The sequence below is a fragment of the Peromyscus californicus genome, unplaced genomic scaffold (assembly GCF_007827085.1).
Source record: "Peromyscus californicus insignis strain IS unplaced genomic scaffold, ASM782708v3 Scaffold_6__1_contigs__length_162567912, whole genome shotgun sequence".
Taxonomy (NCBI): Eukaryota; Metazoa; Chordata; class Mammalia; order Rodentia; family Cricetidae; genus Peromyscus; species Peromyscus californicus.
In genome coordinates this window covers 52,636,536-52,652,030 of record NW_026294584.1, presented here as the reverse complement: position 1 = coordinate 52,652,030, position 15,495 = coordinate 52,636,536, and the positions used below count along the sequence as shown (strand labels likewise).

General features: G+C 50.4%; 1 protein-coding gene and 1 long non-coding RNA gene across 2 annotated transcripts in view; one reads left to right on the top strand and one right to left on the bottom strand.

The window, feature by feature from the left end:
• Positions 1 to 43: 43 nt before the first annotated feature.
• On the bottom strand, positions 44 to 13,629 carry LOC128098222 (uncharacterized). Its single transcript, XR_008214170.1, has 3 exons — positions 13,419 to 13,629; positions 1,160 to 4,412; positions 44 to 823 (listed from the first exon to the last, which is right to left on the bottom strand). It is a non-coding gene; the product is annotated as an uncharacterized LOC128098222 (long non-coding RNA).
• A 103-nt stretch (positions 13,630 to 13,732) lies between these two features.
• The window catches only part of Dennd2a (DENN domain containing 2A), a 91,076-nt gene continuing 89,313 nt past the window's right edge, over positions 13,733 to 15,495 (top strand). Inside the window, 1 exon segment of the mRNA XM_052719046.1 lies at positions 13,733 to 13,835. The gene's annotated coding sequence lies outside the window, so the exon portion shown is untranslated.

Here is a 15,495-nt window from a genome sequence, read left to right as displayed (position 1 = left end):
CACCCCACACCCAATTAGCCAACATCATCATTTTTTTTTTTTTTGAATGCCGAATGCCGTTTATTGAAGGAGGGAGGAGGTCTTAAATACAGGCTTATAGCACAATGGGAGAACCCCAGAGGGCAGAATAGAATGAAAGATTAACTAACTGTAGTAGCTACTTTTGCTGCCAGAGTCTCCATTGTGCTAGCTGTAGTAACCAATTATGAAGTGGCTGATGGGTTCACAACACGCCCCCAAGGTTGGGCGTGTTTGTGCATGCCCGGTGGACGCTTCTGCCTAGCCAGTTCCATGTCAAGATAGCCATTTCCGGGTCAAGGCGTCTCTCGTGACCAGGATCCGTGACTTTGCATGGTTGTGTAAGAGTGCACAATGCAGCCATGTGATCTGCGCAGGCGTGGAGTAGTTACGTCGACCTGTGTATGCGCATATGCCACCCAGCCTTTATAAGCTGGCACCACATTCCTGGCTGCCCTCTTCTTCTTCTTCTTCTCCTTCTCCTCCTTTTTTCCCACACACGTGTCTCTCCCACAGGCCTGGGCACTCATCTGTCCCTTTTATCTTAATAAAACTCTTGTTAGTGGATTCTGTCGTGTTTCATGGCATTCCCTCGCAGGGTAAGAGCGCCGCTAATTAACTAACAATGGCAATCCCAGAAACAGTGGCAGCAGTGGCCACCTCTGCTATAACAGCAACAACAGCAGCAGTGATGTCAAATTCTCTTCTGGAGCGTGTGGGCATCCACTGGTATGGACATAACTCCAGGAACACAAACCACCAAGGCCCATTTCTCTTGATCCCAGCATGACTTAAGCTGGCAGCTCTGCAAAAGAACAACTAAGAACCATAAAGAAAAAACAGGCAGCTCACAAGGAGCAGAACTAATAGTCTCATAATAGCTACATTCAGGCTCACAAATTTTAAGGTATCTTCAAAGGAGGCTAAATGAATTTCAGGAGGCCAATAAATGTTGCAGAAAGCCATTCCTGAAAAGTAGGTACTGTACCAGTTTGAAGAGGATTGTGAAAATGAAAAGGCTTAGCTGGCATGCTACTGTTAACAAATGGAGGTCAGTGACCTTCAGGGTTATCCTTAATCTCCAAGGTGTCTGGGTGACACATTCTTAAACATACTTGAAAAAGCAGTTACCATACATTACCTTCTGGAGAATCCAACCGCATGGCTACAGTTCCTAGGCTTACGTTAATGTTTGCCAAAGCTGGCCATGTTGGGCTCTCAATCCCCATTGGCATCAGAAGGGGAGAGTTTTTCACGAAGGCCCAATACGTCTCTGCCAAAACATGGTCATTTTTATCACTTAATGGAAAGCAGAAGTAGTTCTGTTCTCCTGAGTCATATAACAGGCATGGAAGATGCACTGTGGAAGATCTCATCTGTTTTCTATGTGATTATTTAGCAGTATTAGCACTGTTACTATCATTTTAAGATAAGGCCTTACTCCATAATCTAGGCTGGTCTGGATCTCACTACAGAGCCAAGCTGGCCTTGAACTTGAGGCAATCCTTCCTCGGCTTCCCAAGTGCTTGGTCTAAAGCATCAGACCAAGTGATTTTTTTTTAGGTTTTTAGGTTTTTCAAGACAGGGTTTCTCTGTAGCCCTGGCTGACCTGGACTCGCTCTGTAGACCTCCAACCTCCAACTCAGAAAACCTCTGATGGGATTAAAGGCATGTATCACCACTGTCTGGCTACCAAGCAATTTGTTTTAAAAGAGGCCTCTATTTTGACATGTTCCTGAGGATGACCTTGAACTTCTGGTCTTTCTGCCTCTGCCTCCTGAGTGCTGTGATGACAGGCATGTGCCACCATGACCAGCAGATCTCATTTAAAATAAAGTCCTGACCTGGCATGGTGGCACATCAAACAACTTTAATCCCAGCACTCAGAAGGCAGAGACAGATGGGTCTTTTGTGAGTTCAAGGCCAGCGTGGTCTACATAGTGAGTTCCAGGCTAGCCCAGGCTACATAATGAAACCCTCTCTAAGTAAATAAATAAACAAAGCCCTGCCAGGTGGAGTAGTTCACACATGCAATCAAAGTCTAAAGCTCACATGGGTACAGGAAACCCTACCTGAAAATAAACAAACAAAAACAAATAAATAGCCAGGCGGTGGTGGCGCACGCCTTTAATCCCAGCACTCAGGAGGCAGAGGCAGGTGGATCTCTGTGAGTTCGAGGCCAGCCTGGTCTACAAAGTGAGTTCCAGGACAGGAACAGTAGTTCAAAGCTACACAGAGAAACCCTATCTCGGAAATAAATAAATAAATAAATAAATAAATAAATAAATAATAAATGTTTTCCAATTTTCTATTGTTAAAGCCCATATCCACCCTACCTCACCCTACCCATAAAAATAAATAAAGTAACATCTTAGCCAATTCCCAGCAGGGAGTGGGTGCACCTTTGTTGCCTCCTAGAAATTTACCTATGGCACCTACCTCAAACCCTAGTGTCTGTCATAACTACCTGGAGGGCTAGCCCACCCTCAGCTTCTGTGTCTGTAAACCTAGGAAAGGGGCAGGAGAATGTGCATCTGTAGAAGGGGAAGAGGGGATGGGGGGAGCACATAAGCGCAGTTCCACAGTGTAGCGAGGGCCGTGAAAGCAATGAAGACAGGGTGGTACCATGGGACCCGGCTACTTTAGAGACGAAATGAAGGCCAGACCATATTTCACCATGGAACTCTGGCTGACCCCTGCAACAGCTACAGGCTTACAAGGAAAGCTTAGCTTGTTGAGAGTGCCAGCTGCCCCTACTTTCACCCCACTTCCGACTCAGTACTGGCTGCAGACAGCCCGACAGTCACATAACATGCCTATGATGGTTCAGTTTTTGAAGTTTTCATTTAAAAACTTTTTTCATAAAATATATTTTGATCATATTCTTTCCCCTCCCCCAACTCATCCAGATCCTCCCCCACCTTCCTACTGATCCATCATTCCTTCCGTCTCTAATTCATCCTGCTCTTTCAAAAAAAAAAAAGAAAATCAAACAAAGTAAAACTTATAAGACCAAAAAAATATAACAAAACAGAAGGCGCACAAAAAACACGGAGTCGCCAGGTGGTGGTGGCGCACACCTTTAATCCCAGCACTCGGGAGGCAGAGGCAGGCAGATTTCTGTGAGTTCGAGGCCAGCCTGGGCTACAGAGTGAGATCCAGGAAAGGTGCAAAGCTACACAGAGAAACCCTGTCTCAAAAAAACAAAACAAAACAAAAAACACAGAGTGTGTTTTGTCTTGGCCAACAGCTTCTGCACATGGGGCCTGCTCTGAAATGTGGTTGATATATTCAGGGACACTCTGTTACAGAAAACCAATTTTCCCTTTCCAAGCAGGTATTAGCTGCAAATAGCTTCTTGGTTAGAGGTGAGACTTTGTGTCCACTTCCCCGTCTCTGTGCTGGGATTTTGTCTGGTTTGAACTGTGGGTCTTGTGTGTGATGTCACAGTCTGTGTGTTCGTATGTGTGTCTCCCCTGCTGTGTAGGGAAGACTCGGGTTGCTGGGAGTCAGCCGCCACCTCGAACTATGAGAGTCTTCCACCTCCTCTACTTCATAGCTGTGATGGCTATTTTTAAATGTCAACTCAACACAACCTAAAATCACTTAGAAAAAGAGCCAGAGTGAAAGGCTGCCTAGAGCAGGCTGGCCCGTGGTCATGTCTGTGACTTAGGAAGCCCCAGCCCACTGTGGGTGGCCCCATTCCCTAGGCAGGAGATCCCGAACTATGGGAGACAGGAGAAACTCAGAGGAGAGCGAGTTCACGTGATGTGACGGACGGGGCTGTTTGGGTTCCCGCCTTGACTTCTGCTCGATGATGGGTGGTGACTGAGAATGTAAACCGAAACAGTCAAACATGGTTGTGCACGCCTTTAATCCCAGCACTTAGAAGCAGATGGATCTCTATGAGTTCAGGGCCAGCCTGATCTACATAGTGAGTTTCAGGACAGCCAGAGCTACGCAGTGAGACTCTGTCTCAAAAAAATTTTTTAAATAAGCAAATTTGTAAACCAGAAATAACCCATTCCTCCCCTAAATTGTTTGTCATCAGGCTGTCTTATCACAGCCATAGAAATGAAGCTAGAACACCACCTCTTCCTTCACCACGGCCCCAGCAACACCTGGGCCCACAGGCGTTTGTCTCCACTTGAGTTCAAGTCTCTTCCACAGTGGCGCTGGCTTCCTCTCTACAGCCTACGCTGAGTAAACAGCCCATTTGTCCTCCTTTGGGTAGCCTCCATTGATTTCCAGATTCTTCTCAACAACAAAAGCCCCAGCAAATGAAGTATCCAGTTCTTGGTAGCGTCCCTGCTGGCGTGGTTCACTCTACTTCCACTAGGTGGCAGTACTCACTTCGAAGTGTAGCCAAGCTTCCCCTAGGGTTCCATACCTGCCTAGAAGAAAAAAACAAGAGACGTAAACCTGTCTAGACGTCTCTTTGCACAGGCACCTATCCTTTTAGCATCTCCTGTGGCAGATGTGAGGCGGGGTACATCTAGTGCCCTGGAGAAGGAGGCGGAGGTTTGTTTTCTTATTTTACGTATATGGGTATTTTGCTTGCATGCATACCTATGCATCACATGTATGCCTGGTGGAAATTAAAAGAGGCCGTTGGATCCCTGGAACTGAAGTTACAGTGAGCTGCCATGTGGGTGCTGGGAATTGAACCCAGGTCCTCTGGAAGAGTGGCCAGTGCTCTCAACTGCTAAGCCAGCTCTCTAATTTCTGCATTTGACATGTTGACATTCTGGGCAGGATGATTCTCTAGTGTGTATGTGTGGTGGGGGGTGGTGTCAGGGGGGTAGGGTCCTGTAACTGGAGGATATTTAGCTGCATCTCTGACCTCTCCCCACACAATGTCAGAAACAACCCTGGTCCTACAGGTCTCTTTGGGCTGCATTAACAAAACGCCATAACTGGCTACGTGTAAACAGTTCAAAATGGCTGATGAGAAGCTAGAATTTGTCTTTTCCCATCTCTTCTTTCTCCACAAGGTCAAGGTGATTATCTAGCAAAGAAACGTTTGAAAAGGTCAGCCCTTGACCCCACTGCAAGTCCTATGTGATACACCTGGCCTGCAATTTGCCCCTAAGAAAGTTGGAGCTTGGTGTAAAAACTTTGGCCGTGGGATGGAGCTGGAGGTGAGCAGAGCACTTTCTTGGTGTGTGTGAGGCTTTGGGTTTAATCTTTGGCATCATTTAAATGTATGTGCATATTAAGTATATGCCATCATTTAAATATATATTTATATACATTTCCAGCCACCCCCATACACCCACACACATAGGGAAAAAAAATCTCAGCATTCTCAAGAGAGAAGGAGAAAGCCACTGTCAACCATGCCTCATGGTGTCCCCTCAAATCCCTCCCTAGGGAAGGCTGGCTCAGCGCCCCTCTGCCTTCCTCTTTTCTGCTCCTTCTGGTCCTTCTTCTAGTGAGACTTTCTCCCATTCCAGTTTCAGCTCAAGCACCTGCTGGCCCTTCCCAGATTCTGGACTTGTGCTAACACAGTAGGGACAGTCCCTTCTCCTCTGCCTGGGAAGTATGGGTGCACCTGCCTCTGAGACCCTCCAGCTCAGATGAGCTACACCCAGTAGTTCTGCTGACCTGGAGGCCTGGACTATCTGTTCTGAAACCCTGACCAGGCTGGACTTGGTGACTCATGCCTCCATTCCAGTACTCAAGAGGCTGAGGCAAGTGGATTGCCAAGAGTTTCAGGCTAGCCTGGGCTACAGAGTAATACCTGGTCTCATAAACAAAACCAAAGCTGGATAAATGGATTAGCATTTAAGAGTACTTGCTGCCCTTTCAGAGGACCAGAGTCTGGTTCCCAGCACCCACGTCTGATGTCTTCCAACTGCCTGTAACCCCAGCATCCCCTTTTGGCCTTCATAAGTACCTGCAGGCATGTACACCTACACATAAATAAACAATATTAAAACAAAACCCAACAACAACAGAAAACCTGACCAGTAGCCATGACGTTCAAGCTGTGATGTCATTGTCCTTAGCAGGGCAGCCAACTAGTTAACCTCTGACTCGTCATCTCTTCCACTAAATGAGAAGCTAGTTTGGGACTTACCTTCCAGGTAAGCTCTGCAAGCATGCATACCACCTGCCACCTCTGGAAGAAAAAAGCAGAATTTGTCGGGTGGTGGTGGCGCACGCCTTTAATCCCAGCACTCAGGAGGCAGAGCCAGGCGGATCTCTGTGAGTTCGAGGCCAGCCTGGGCTACCAAGTGAGTTCCAGGAAAAGGTGCAAAGCTGCCGGGCGGTGGTGGCGCACGCCTTTAATCCCAGCACTTGGGAGGCAGAGGCAGGTGGATCTTTGTGAGTTCGAGGCCAGCCTGGTCTACAGAGCGAGATCCAGGAAAGGCGCAAAGCTACACAGAGAAACTCTGTCTCGAAAAAAAACAAACAAACAAACAAACAAACAAACAAAAAAGGCGCAAAGCTACACAGAGAAACCCTGTCTCGAAAAACCAAAAAAAAAAAAAAAAAAAAAAAAGCAGAATTTGAGTGAGAATGGTAGCTGTGTAGTGCTTCTGCCAATCTGAGGAGGCTGCAGGTGGAGCTGGAGTTCCCAAGGACCCATCTAACCCCATCTGCCCAGGGACCTGAGATGAGGAAAGAGCTGATTCACTGGAGACCATAATGCCAGCTTAGCAGTTCATATAGACTAGCTCAATGCTAGCCAATCCTTCTTATTTTGATTAAATTTGTGACCTGAACAAGGTAGGGAGTAGTCAGATCCTAGGCCTTTCCAGAAGAAATGCTCTCTCCCCAGCCAAGTGCGACTTCTGGGAACACAGTGAAACACAGTCCCTGAGTGGTGGAAAAGCTGAGGTCAAGGTGCAGGGTAGGGTGAGTTTTAGCTGGGGGAGGACAAGCTGGTAATAGAGCCAGTTCACATCCTTGTGTTTTTTTTTTTTTAGAGATTTATTTATTATCTATACAGTGTCCTGCCTGCATGCCTTCACACCAGAAGAGGGAACCAGATCTCATTACAGGTGGTTGTGAGCCACCATGTGGTTGCTGGGAATTGAACTCAGGACCTCTGGAAGAACAGCTACTGCTCTTAACCTCTGAGCCATCTCTCCAGCCCCATCCTTGTGTTTTTAAACTCTTCCCTGATTCTTTTTTTTTTTTTTTTGGTTTCTCTGTGTAGCTTTGCGCCTTTCCTGGGACTCACTTGGTAGTCCAGGCTGGCCTCGAACTCACAGAGATCCGCCTGCCTCTGCCTCCCGAGTGCTGGGATTAAAGGCGTGCGCCACCACCGCCCGGCGTCTTCCCTGATTCTTGTCTTCCTATTCCTCCCAAATATGGAGGCTCAGGCAGAGAAGATGCCCAGAAACAAGATGGAGGGCCTTGCATCCTAAGCTCAGAAGGACATACAGAAGTTCTGGCCTCGGGGAGCTAGCATCTTGTATGTCCTGGGCTCATGGGGGACATGAAGAGCTGCACTGGCTTCCTCACAGATTCATCCACTTTACTTAAAGGACTGGGAACCAAAACTGTAAACCTAGAACATTGTAGGGGCCAGACAGTAGTGACGCACGCCTTTAATCCCGGCACTGGGAGGCAGAGGCAAGTGGATCTCTGTGAGTTCGAGGCCAGCCTGGTCTACAAATCAAGTTCTAGGACATCCAAGGCTGCTGCACAGAGAAACCCTGTCTTGAAAAAAGGAAGAAAAAAATTCCCCGTTTCTAGCCAAAATTTTGAGTAAATTAAATTTTCTATATATATATAATCTTTTTCTCTGAATGCAGGCCAGCATTTGGAATCATAGCCAACCTTTTTTTTTTTTTTTTCTCAAGACAGAGTTTCTCTGTGTAACAGCTGTGGCTGTCTCGGAACTCACTCTGTAGACCAAGCTGGCCTCCAGTTCACAGAGATCCGCCTGCCTCTGCCTCCCAAGTGCTGGGATTAAAGGTGTGTGCCACCACGCCTGGTTTTTTTGCTTTTGTTTTTGTTTTTGTTTTTTCAGGAATTCTGCTAACACCCAGTTGAGAGAGCCAGGGTCAAGGCTGGGCCCGGCCATGGGAAGAGGACAGGCCTGAGAAGGTGACCTCCTAAGGAGGAAAGGGGTAGGTGCCCAAGGGAGACTAGAAAAGGGCTCTCCTGGGTGTTTCCACAGGCTCTGCGTCCCCTGGGTACATGCGATCTCCAGACGGGAAGAGGCATGATCAAGAGTGTGTCAGAGTGAGACACAGACGTTCCCTGCCTCTGGTTAGGTCCCTCTTTGGTCCTTTACTCAGTGGATACATGTTCCTTCTCCCCACACCAGCTTTCAAGAGAATAGCTAACCAATGGTCTTGTCCATCATCACTGGCTGTGTATATTTTCCCATGCTCTGGCAGACAAGTGTCAATGCAGCAAATTAAAGACCCTGCCAAGAGCCCCAAGAAAACCAGTCCCAGCATACCAGGCTGGGAGGACGACAGATCTGGTGCCCCGAGCCATGGCACGATCCTCACCTTCCACGAGGGGGCAGCATAACGAAGACACGGATTGGATACTGATCAAGAGATTTTGAAAAGCTGGGGATTTAGCTCAGTGCTAGGCAAGTGCAAAGCCCTGGGTTCGGTCCTCAGCTGGGGGGGGGGGGAGTGGGGGGTGAGGGGGGGCTGCGGGGCGGGGGGGGGGGGGTAGGTGGTGCTGGCAGAACCATGCTCCCAAGCAGTGTGGGGTGACAGAAAGGACTTGGGTTCAGTGGACAGGTCTAGGCCCATGTGCTCTCCAGTAAGACTCATGACATGACAGAAAAGACTGCCTAGAACAGAGAAGTTGCTCAGAAAAACATTAGCATCCAAAAGGATTCTTGCTGGAAATGAGAAAACTTGAGGGTGATGTCCAGAGGTTTGTTCTGTGGGTGCTATCCGGCTCCTCGAGGGGAACTAGCCTGCCCAGGACCCTGGAGTTCTCCCTCTCATCTCCCCTGGCTGGTGGCCGATGGCTGAAGCCCGTGAGCTTTTGGCTGCCTACCACGCTATGGTAGAAGGCTCTGACGGGAGAGAAGAAAAACTGCCTGATTCTGTCTTGAGCCTGACATGCCCTGTATTCATGGGGAGAAGAGAATGAAAGAAAGAAAAAGGAGCTAGAGACATGGCTCAGTCGTAAAGAGGACTTGCTGAGCCACCACGAAGACCTGAGTCTGGCCACCAGCACCCAGGACAAAGGTGGGTGTGTTCTTCCGTACCCACTGTTCACCCAGCCCTGGATGGGGAGAGCAGAGACATGAGCATCACTGCGGCTTGTTGGCTGCTACCCTAGCCACAAAATGTGAGCTCTGGGTTCAAGGAGAGACCCTGCCTCAAAGGGAAAATGTGGAGAGTGATGGAGGGGGGACACCTGACATCACACCCTCCTCTAGGCTTTGGAATACCCACAGCCATGCCACACCTTCCTCCTGACCTATGCCCCCCCACACACACACAGAGGGGCGGGGGGGGGGGAGGATAACAGGAGACACAAGGGAGTGAGGGAATTCTCCTCTCACACTGGGCCAGGCACAGTAGCAGACCCTTTTCTCTATTACCCGACTTCCTCCTCACCAACACAATGAGGTGGTTACAAGTGGTTCTACTTCCACTTTACCCTTGAAGATATGGGACTCGGAGGCCGAGCAACCTGTTCTGGAGCTGGAGCTGGCTATCTAGTCCAAGTCTATGTTCTTCACCAGGGCACTGAAGGAAGAGGAAGGGAAGGAAGCAACGGATGTTCTGTAGTGGTCCAAGGCTCTTGCCGCGTGGAGAAAGCAGAATTAAAGGCTCACAAGAAGTCAGCTCTGTCCCCTTGTCTCATCCTTACCTTTCCCAGCTTGAGCCAGATCATAGTCAGCCCTCCAAATCTACTCCTCCACATCTGTGGATCCTAAAGTCTTCCCGGAACTTGTTCTGTAGACCGGACTGGCCTCGAACTCACAGAGATCTTCCTGCCTCTGCCTCCCTCCTGAGTGCTCGGATTAAAGGCGTGCACTACCACCCACCACTGCCCGGCCTGAATCCTAAAGTCTTAGATTCAGCCCACTGTTGGTGGAAAATATTCTGAGATACACATACAACTGAAAATACACAGCTGTGTGTGTGCTGGGGGTTCCTGGGAGATTTATGTAGCTCAGGCTGGCACTGAACTCATGATCCTCCTACCTCAGTTTCCTGAGTGCTGGGATGAAAGATGGGCACCACCATACAAAGTACGTATAGTCTTTTTTCTTGTCACCCATCCCCTAAACATTAGACTCTAAAGTCAGGTATGGTGGTACACACCTGTAATCCTGGCACTTGGGAGGGGGTGGCAAGTGGTCAGGAGTTAAAAATCCTCAGCTACAAGAAAAAAATAAATAAATAAAAAATAAATCCTCAGCTACATAGAAAAGTAGAGGCCAGCCTGGAATAGGAGACACAGTATCAAAACAAAACAACAAACAAACAAACAAAACAAGGGCTGGAGAGGTGGCTCAGCGCTTCAGAGCACTGGCTGCTCTACAGAGGATCCCAGTTCAATTCCCAGCACCCACATGGTGGCTCACAGCCCAACCATCTGTAACCCCATTCCAGGATCCTGATCTGAAGGCCTCTTCTTCCCTCTGCTGCCACCACACACACAACACAAGTGGAACACAGACACGTACAAGCCAAACATCCCCACACATGACATCTTCAGAAAGAAGAAAAAGCCACAACAATAGAGTCTAACAACTATTGAAAATAGTTCAAGACAGCGGGCGGTGGTGGCACACACCTTTAGTCCCAGCACTCGGGAGGCAGAGGCAGGCGGATCTCTGTGAGTTCGAGGCCAGCCTGGTCTACAGAGTGAGTCCCAGGACAGTCAGACAGTCAGGGCTACACAGATAAACCATGTCTCAAAAAACCCAAAAAAAAAAAAAATCAATATATATGTGTGTATATATTATATATATTATTTATAATTACACAGTACATTAGATTAGATGGAAGTAATTAATAATAATCTAGAGGTGAATCAAAGAGTATAGAAGAATTCATGTAGGGTATATGCAAATTCGAAACCATTTTTTCGACGAATTTGAAAATCCAAACATTTTGGTATCCAGGGAGTTGCTGAAGCCACACTCCTTCAGCTACAGAAAGCTGACTTTATGCCTACCTTAGGGCTCATTTTGCAACCTGGAGAGAAGCTGAGGATGGGGAGAGTAGGGATGTGTGCTTCGGAGCAGCCCCAGGACAGAGCATCCACCTTGTGTGTGTGTGTGTGTGTGTGTGTGTGTGTGTGTGTGTGTGTGTGTGTGTGGGAGGGGGGGATTGCTTTGAACTGCTGGAGCTAGAGACTCACCAGGGTTTGGGTGGAACCAAAAGTCCCATCTGCTGGGAAAACGGGACACCATCAGACACAAGGCCACACAAGGCCACACAAGGCCACACAGAGAAAGTGGGCAGAGGACAATGAGTGGATCTGGGTCATGGTGAAGGAGCCACAGGATGACCCAGCAGTGAGAACACTACAAGCAGTGAGTCTGAGATGGGAAGGCATTCATCCAAATCTGACCCATGGGGCAGAGGCAGGGATATTTTCCTAAGACAAGTTAGCGCCCAGAATTCCAGGATAAAATTGTGGCCTAGGAGTTGTCAAAGGACTGACTCCTCAGCCCGTGCTTTGTCAGGCCCACCTGAGACGTGATGAGCTATCTGGAAGCCACACATTCAAAGGCTCCTAGGCTCTTTTGTGCTTTGGGCTAGGGGGAGGCAGCCAGCTGGACTCCTGGCTCGGTTCCCATCAAACTTTGCCGGTTTGCTGCCGCAGGATAGCCTGTGGCCCTGGGAGTAATTAACCCTCCAGCAGCCAAGCCTTTGATCTTTATTTAGAGAGCGAAGACTTAGAAGGATGCAAACAAAGCAATAATTTGAATACTAACACTTCAAAAACAAATGCTTGGGCTTGGCAAATGTCTCTTCTGAAAGTCGACAGTGCTTCATTGAAATGGGTGTGGCATGAAGAATTCAGAAAGGCCTCGAAGATCTTATGCAATGAGCAAACCCCTCAGCTATGAAGGAGATGCAGCTCCCCCCCCCCCCCCCCCCCCCGTGACTTTAAGTAAATCCCGGTTCCCTGGTGTCTGAAGTCCACCCCCCTCTCGGTGTCTGTCCCCCGCCCCCTCCAAGCTCCCCCCCCCCCCCCCCCCCCCCCCCGAAAAGGACCTCAGTCTCCTGAGTGTTGGGATTACAGGCATGCCGGGCAGGGCCTTCCTCTATATGCAACATTATTTTTCCTCTAAGTACCCACTTTGTGAAGTTGTAAGAAGTCTGGGTCTATACTACCACCCTTCCCTCCACCCTACCCCCACCTCTCCCTCTACCCCACCCCCACCCAACCTAAGCTTTAAGCCACTAGGCTACCTCCAGAAACATAGATAGGTTAACTCTTTTGGAGGTCTCTAAGCTATAGACAAGAATGTCTTTTTTTCCAGTGTAGAGATTGGCGGGCATCTACCCCCCAGGACAGACAAATTGTCACTGTCAGGCCTGAGAACTTATCCTTTGGCACTTCTCTGCTGGGACCCCATTGCCTTCAGCATAGTATTCAAAATCTGCCCAGCCCCCCGGAATCTCCTCAGGCCTACCCATCTGCCTTCTTCTCTCTTTCTTCATAAAGGTTCCCCTAATGCCATGATGGGACTCCCCCACAGTCGCCAGTGATACGCTTGCCTCTTCCCAGACTGCCTTTTCTGTCCTGTTTCTCCAGGCCATCAAAGTCCCAGAGGACTTCATGCCCCAGCCTGTGTTCCCGACTCCCTTGCAGCCCACAGCATTTTCAAGTGGACTTCTATTTAGCGATCCTACCATCCGAAAACCTCCTGCATGTGTGCTTTCATCGTGTAAGAAGGACCAGCAGGCCGAAGAAAATCGCTTCTCTGATCGCTTTTCCTGACCAGCCCGCCTTGCAGCGGGCTTAGAACCCTTTCTGCACCCTTCTGCAGGGAGGTGGACCCGAGGATCCTTATGGCCCGCTCCTAAAGTGACTGTGAGTTGCTTGGGGGTAAATATGGACCCGTGGGTCCTAATAGCCTGTCTCATGACTGTGAGTCGCTTGTGGCCAAACAGTGGGCCGGTGGGTCTCGAAGGCCTGTCTCATGACTGTCAGTTGCTTGGGGGCAAATGTGGAGCCCAATTTTGCCTGCGGCGTTCCCGCAGCCTAGCTCCATGCTAACTGATCAGAAACAAAGCTAGGGGCAGGGAGCGTGGCTGCCGCGTCGGTGGGGACGGGTCTTTGGTCCCTGGCTAAGCGCATCTCGAGAATGGACCCCGGCCGGGGTAGAAGAGAACCCAGGCGGCCATCTTCAGCACAGAAAAGGTTAAGCCACCGTCTCCCCCACCTCCCCCCCGAAAGGCTAGGGGGCGAGTGCGGCAGAAGGTCCTGTTTACCGTGGCTCCCCCTCGGCGGCGGGCCCTGGGAGAGTGGTTGCCGTGGCAACCGGCCGGGCGCCCGCCAGCTGCGGATTAGCTCACTGGAGCGGCGGGATGGGTCGGGAGGAGGGGGCGCGCGTCACGGCAGACGGTCGCGGCGCAGCCCGAGGCAGAGGAAGGGGCTGCGCGCGCGCGCGGGCGCCCGGGCGGAGGGAGGGGACGCAGCGCGCCGCCGAGGCCGGAGGCGGCGGGGACCGGACGGGAGCGCGCGCGGCGGGGACCCGAGGGGCTCGCGGCGGCCTGGGGAGGCCGCGCGGACAAAGGCGCGGAGGGCTGCGGGCCATGGCGCCCCAGGCCCCCGTCCCCGCCGCCGCCGCCCCCGCCGGCGTCCGCCAGATGCGCCCCGGAACCCGCGGAGCCGCCGCTTGCGGGGAGGTAGGACCGGGCGCCGGGGGGTGCGGGGCGAGCTCCGGGCAAACCCGGGAGGGTACGCGCGGGGGCGGCGAGGGAACTGTGTGCAGGCGGCGCTGGGGACGCTTCAGCCCGGCCCCAGGGACACGCGCCGGCGGGCGATCCAGAGCTCTTCCCCGGGGCGGGCTGACTTCAGGGCCGAAGAAACTTGCAGAAACTGGGCAGAGCCCGGCCCTGCGCCGTGCCAGAGCTCTGGACGCCTGAGAGTGAGTGCGCGTGTGTGAGAGGGCGTCTGTACGCCGGGGTGGGGGGGTCCAGACGGCTGGAGTCAGGGTTTGCAGTGTTGGAGGGTGGGGAACGTTGAAGTTCACTTCTCCCACTTCCCTCCCGAGGATGGAGTTGGGAGCCGATGGAGCCCGGGGTAAGTCTCTCAACAACACAGGATATAATCTTGTGTAGGAGGGGGGCACCGAGATATGGAGTCAGACCACTGAGACAGAGGGAGCCCAGCGCCGGGAATCCTCTAGTGAGGGGCAGGGACAGGAAGCTGGGGGTTGCCCTCCTTGGCCCTGCATTGGAACTAGGAAAGTGCGCGGACCCTGATTTAACCAATCTGCTGAGGAAGAAGCAGGCTGACTTCTGGCCCAGGGCTCTGATGGCTTTGGGGGTTGTGACTTCAACTCCCCAAATGACAGGTAATTGTGGGGTGTGGTAATGGTGTTATAATAGTCACTTTACAGTGATTTGTTCTGAAACACTTGCACCTGCTGTGGTTACTGTAGCCTTTTCCCTTCAGTATCAAACACCTGAAGAGTGGAATGGACTTGTTTAGGGGATGGTCCACTTAGGAGGGAAGTGGAAATTCTGAGAGGAAGTTGAGGGCAAACAGAAACCAATGGTAGTTTATTTGAGACCGGGTCTCAGGATGTGAGCCAGGCTGGCCTCGAACTTACCACCCTCCCTCTTGCCTTCGCTCTCTTAAGTGCGGGATTACTGGTAGGCGCAGACAGGCTCAGTTCAGGGACTCTTGTTTCGTTTTGTTTTTTTGAGACAGGGTCTCAGGTATCGTGGACAGACTTTGAACTTGACTTTAAATTAATTTTTTTGAGATTTAATTTATTTTTATGAGTGTTTGCCTGGATGTATGTCTGGGTACCATGTGCATGACCAAGGAGGCTCTGGTGCCCGTTGCCTGGGAGTGGAGTTACAGACAGTTGTGAGCAGCGAGGAGTCGAATCCCAAGTCCTCTGGAAGTCAGTGCTCTCAACTGATGAGCCCTCTCCCCAGCTCCTGAGTCTACCTCACAAACCCTGGAATTATAGAGTGTGCCACAAACCTTTATGAGATGCTAGGGATCAAACCTAGGGCTTCCTGCATGGGAGGGTAAGCACTCTGCCTACTAAGTTATATCTTCATCTCTGAGATTAAAACAAAATTAAAACAATTTTTATTATATTTCTATTTATTGTGTATGTGCCGTGAGGCATGTGTGTAAATCAAAAGACAATTTGTAGGATTCAGTTCTGCCCTCTCATCTTGTGGGTCCTCAGGGTCGGACTTATGGACATCAGGCTCGGCAGCAAACACCTTTACCTGCTGAGCCCGCCATTCTTCAGAGACTCTTTGTGAGGTAGGGTAATGAAGACACTGGCAGAGAGTCTTATGTCTGGACGCTCATTCTGGA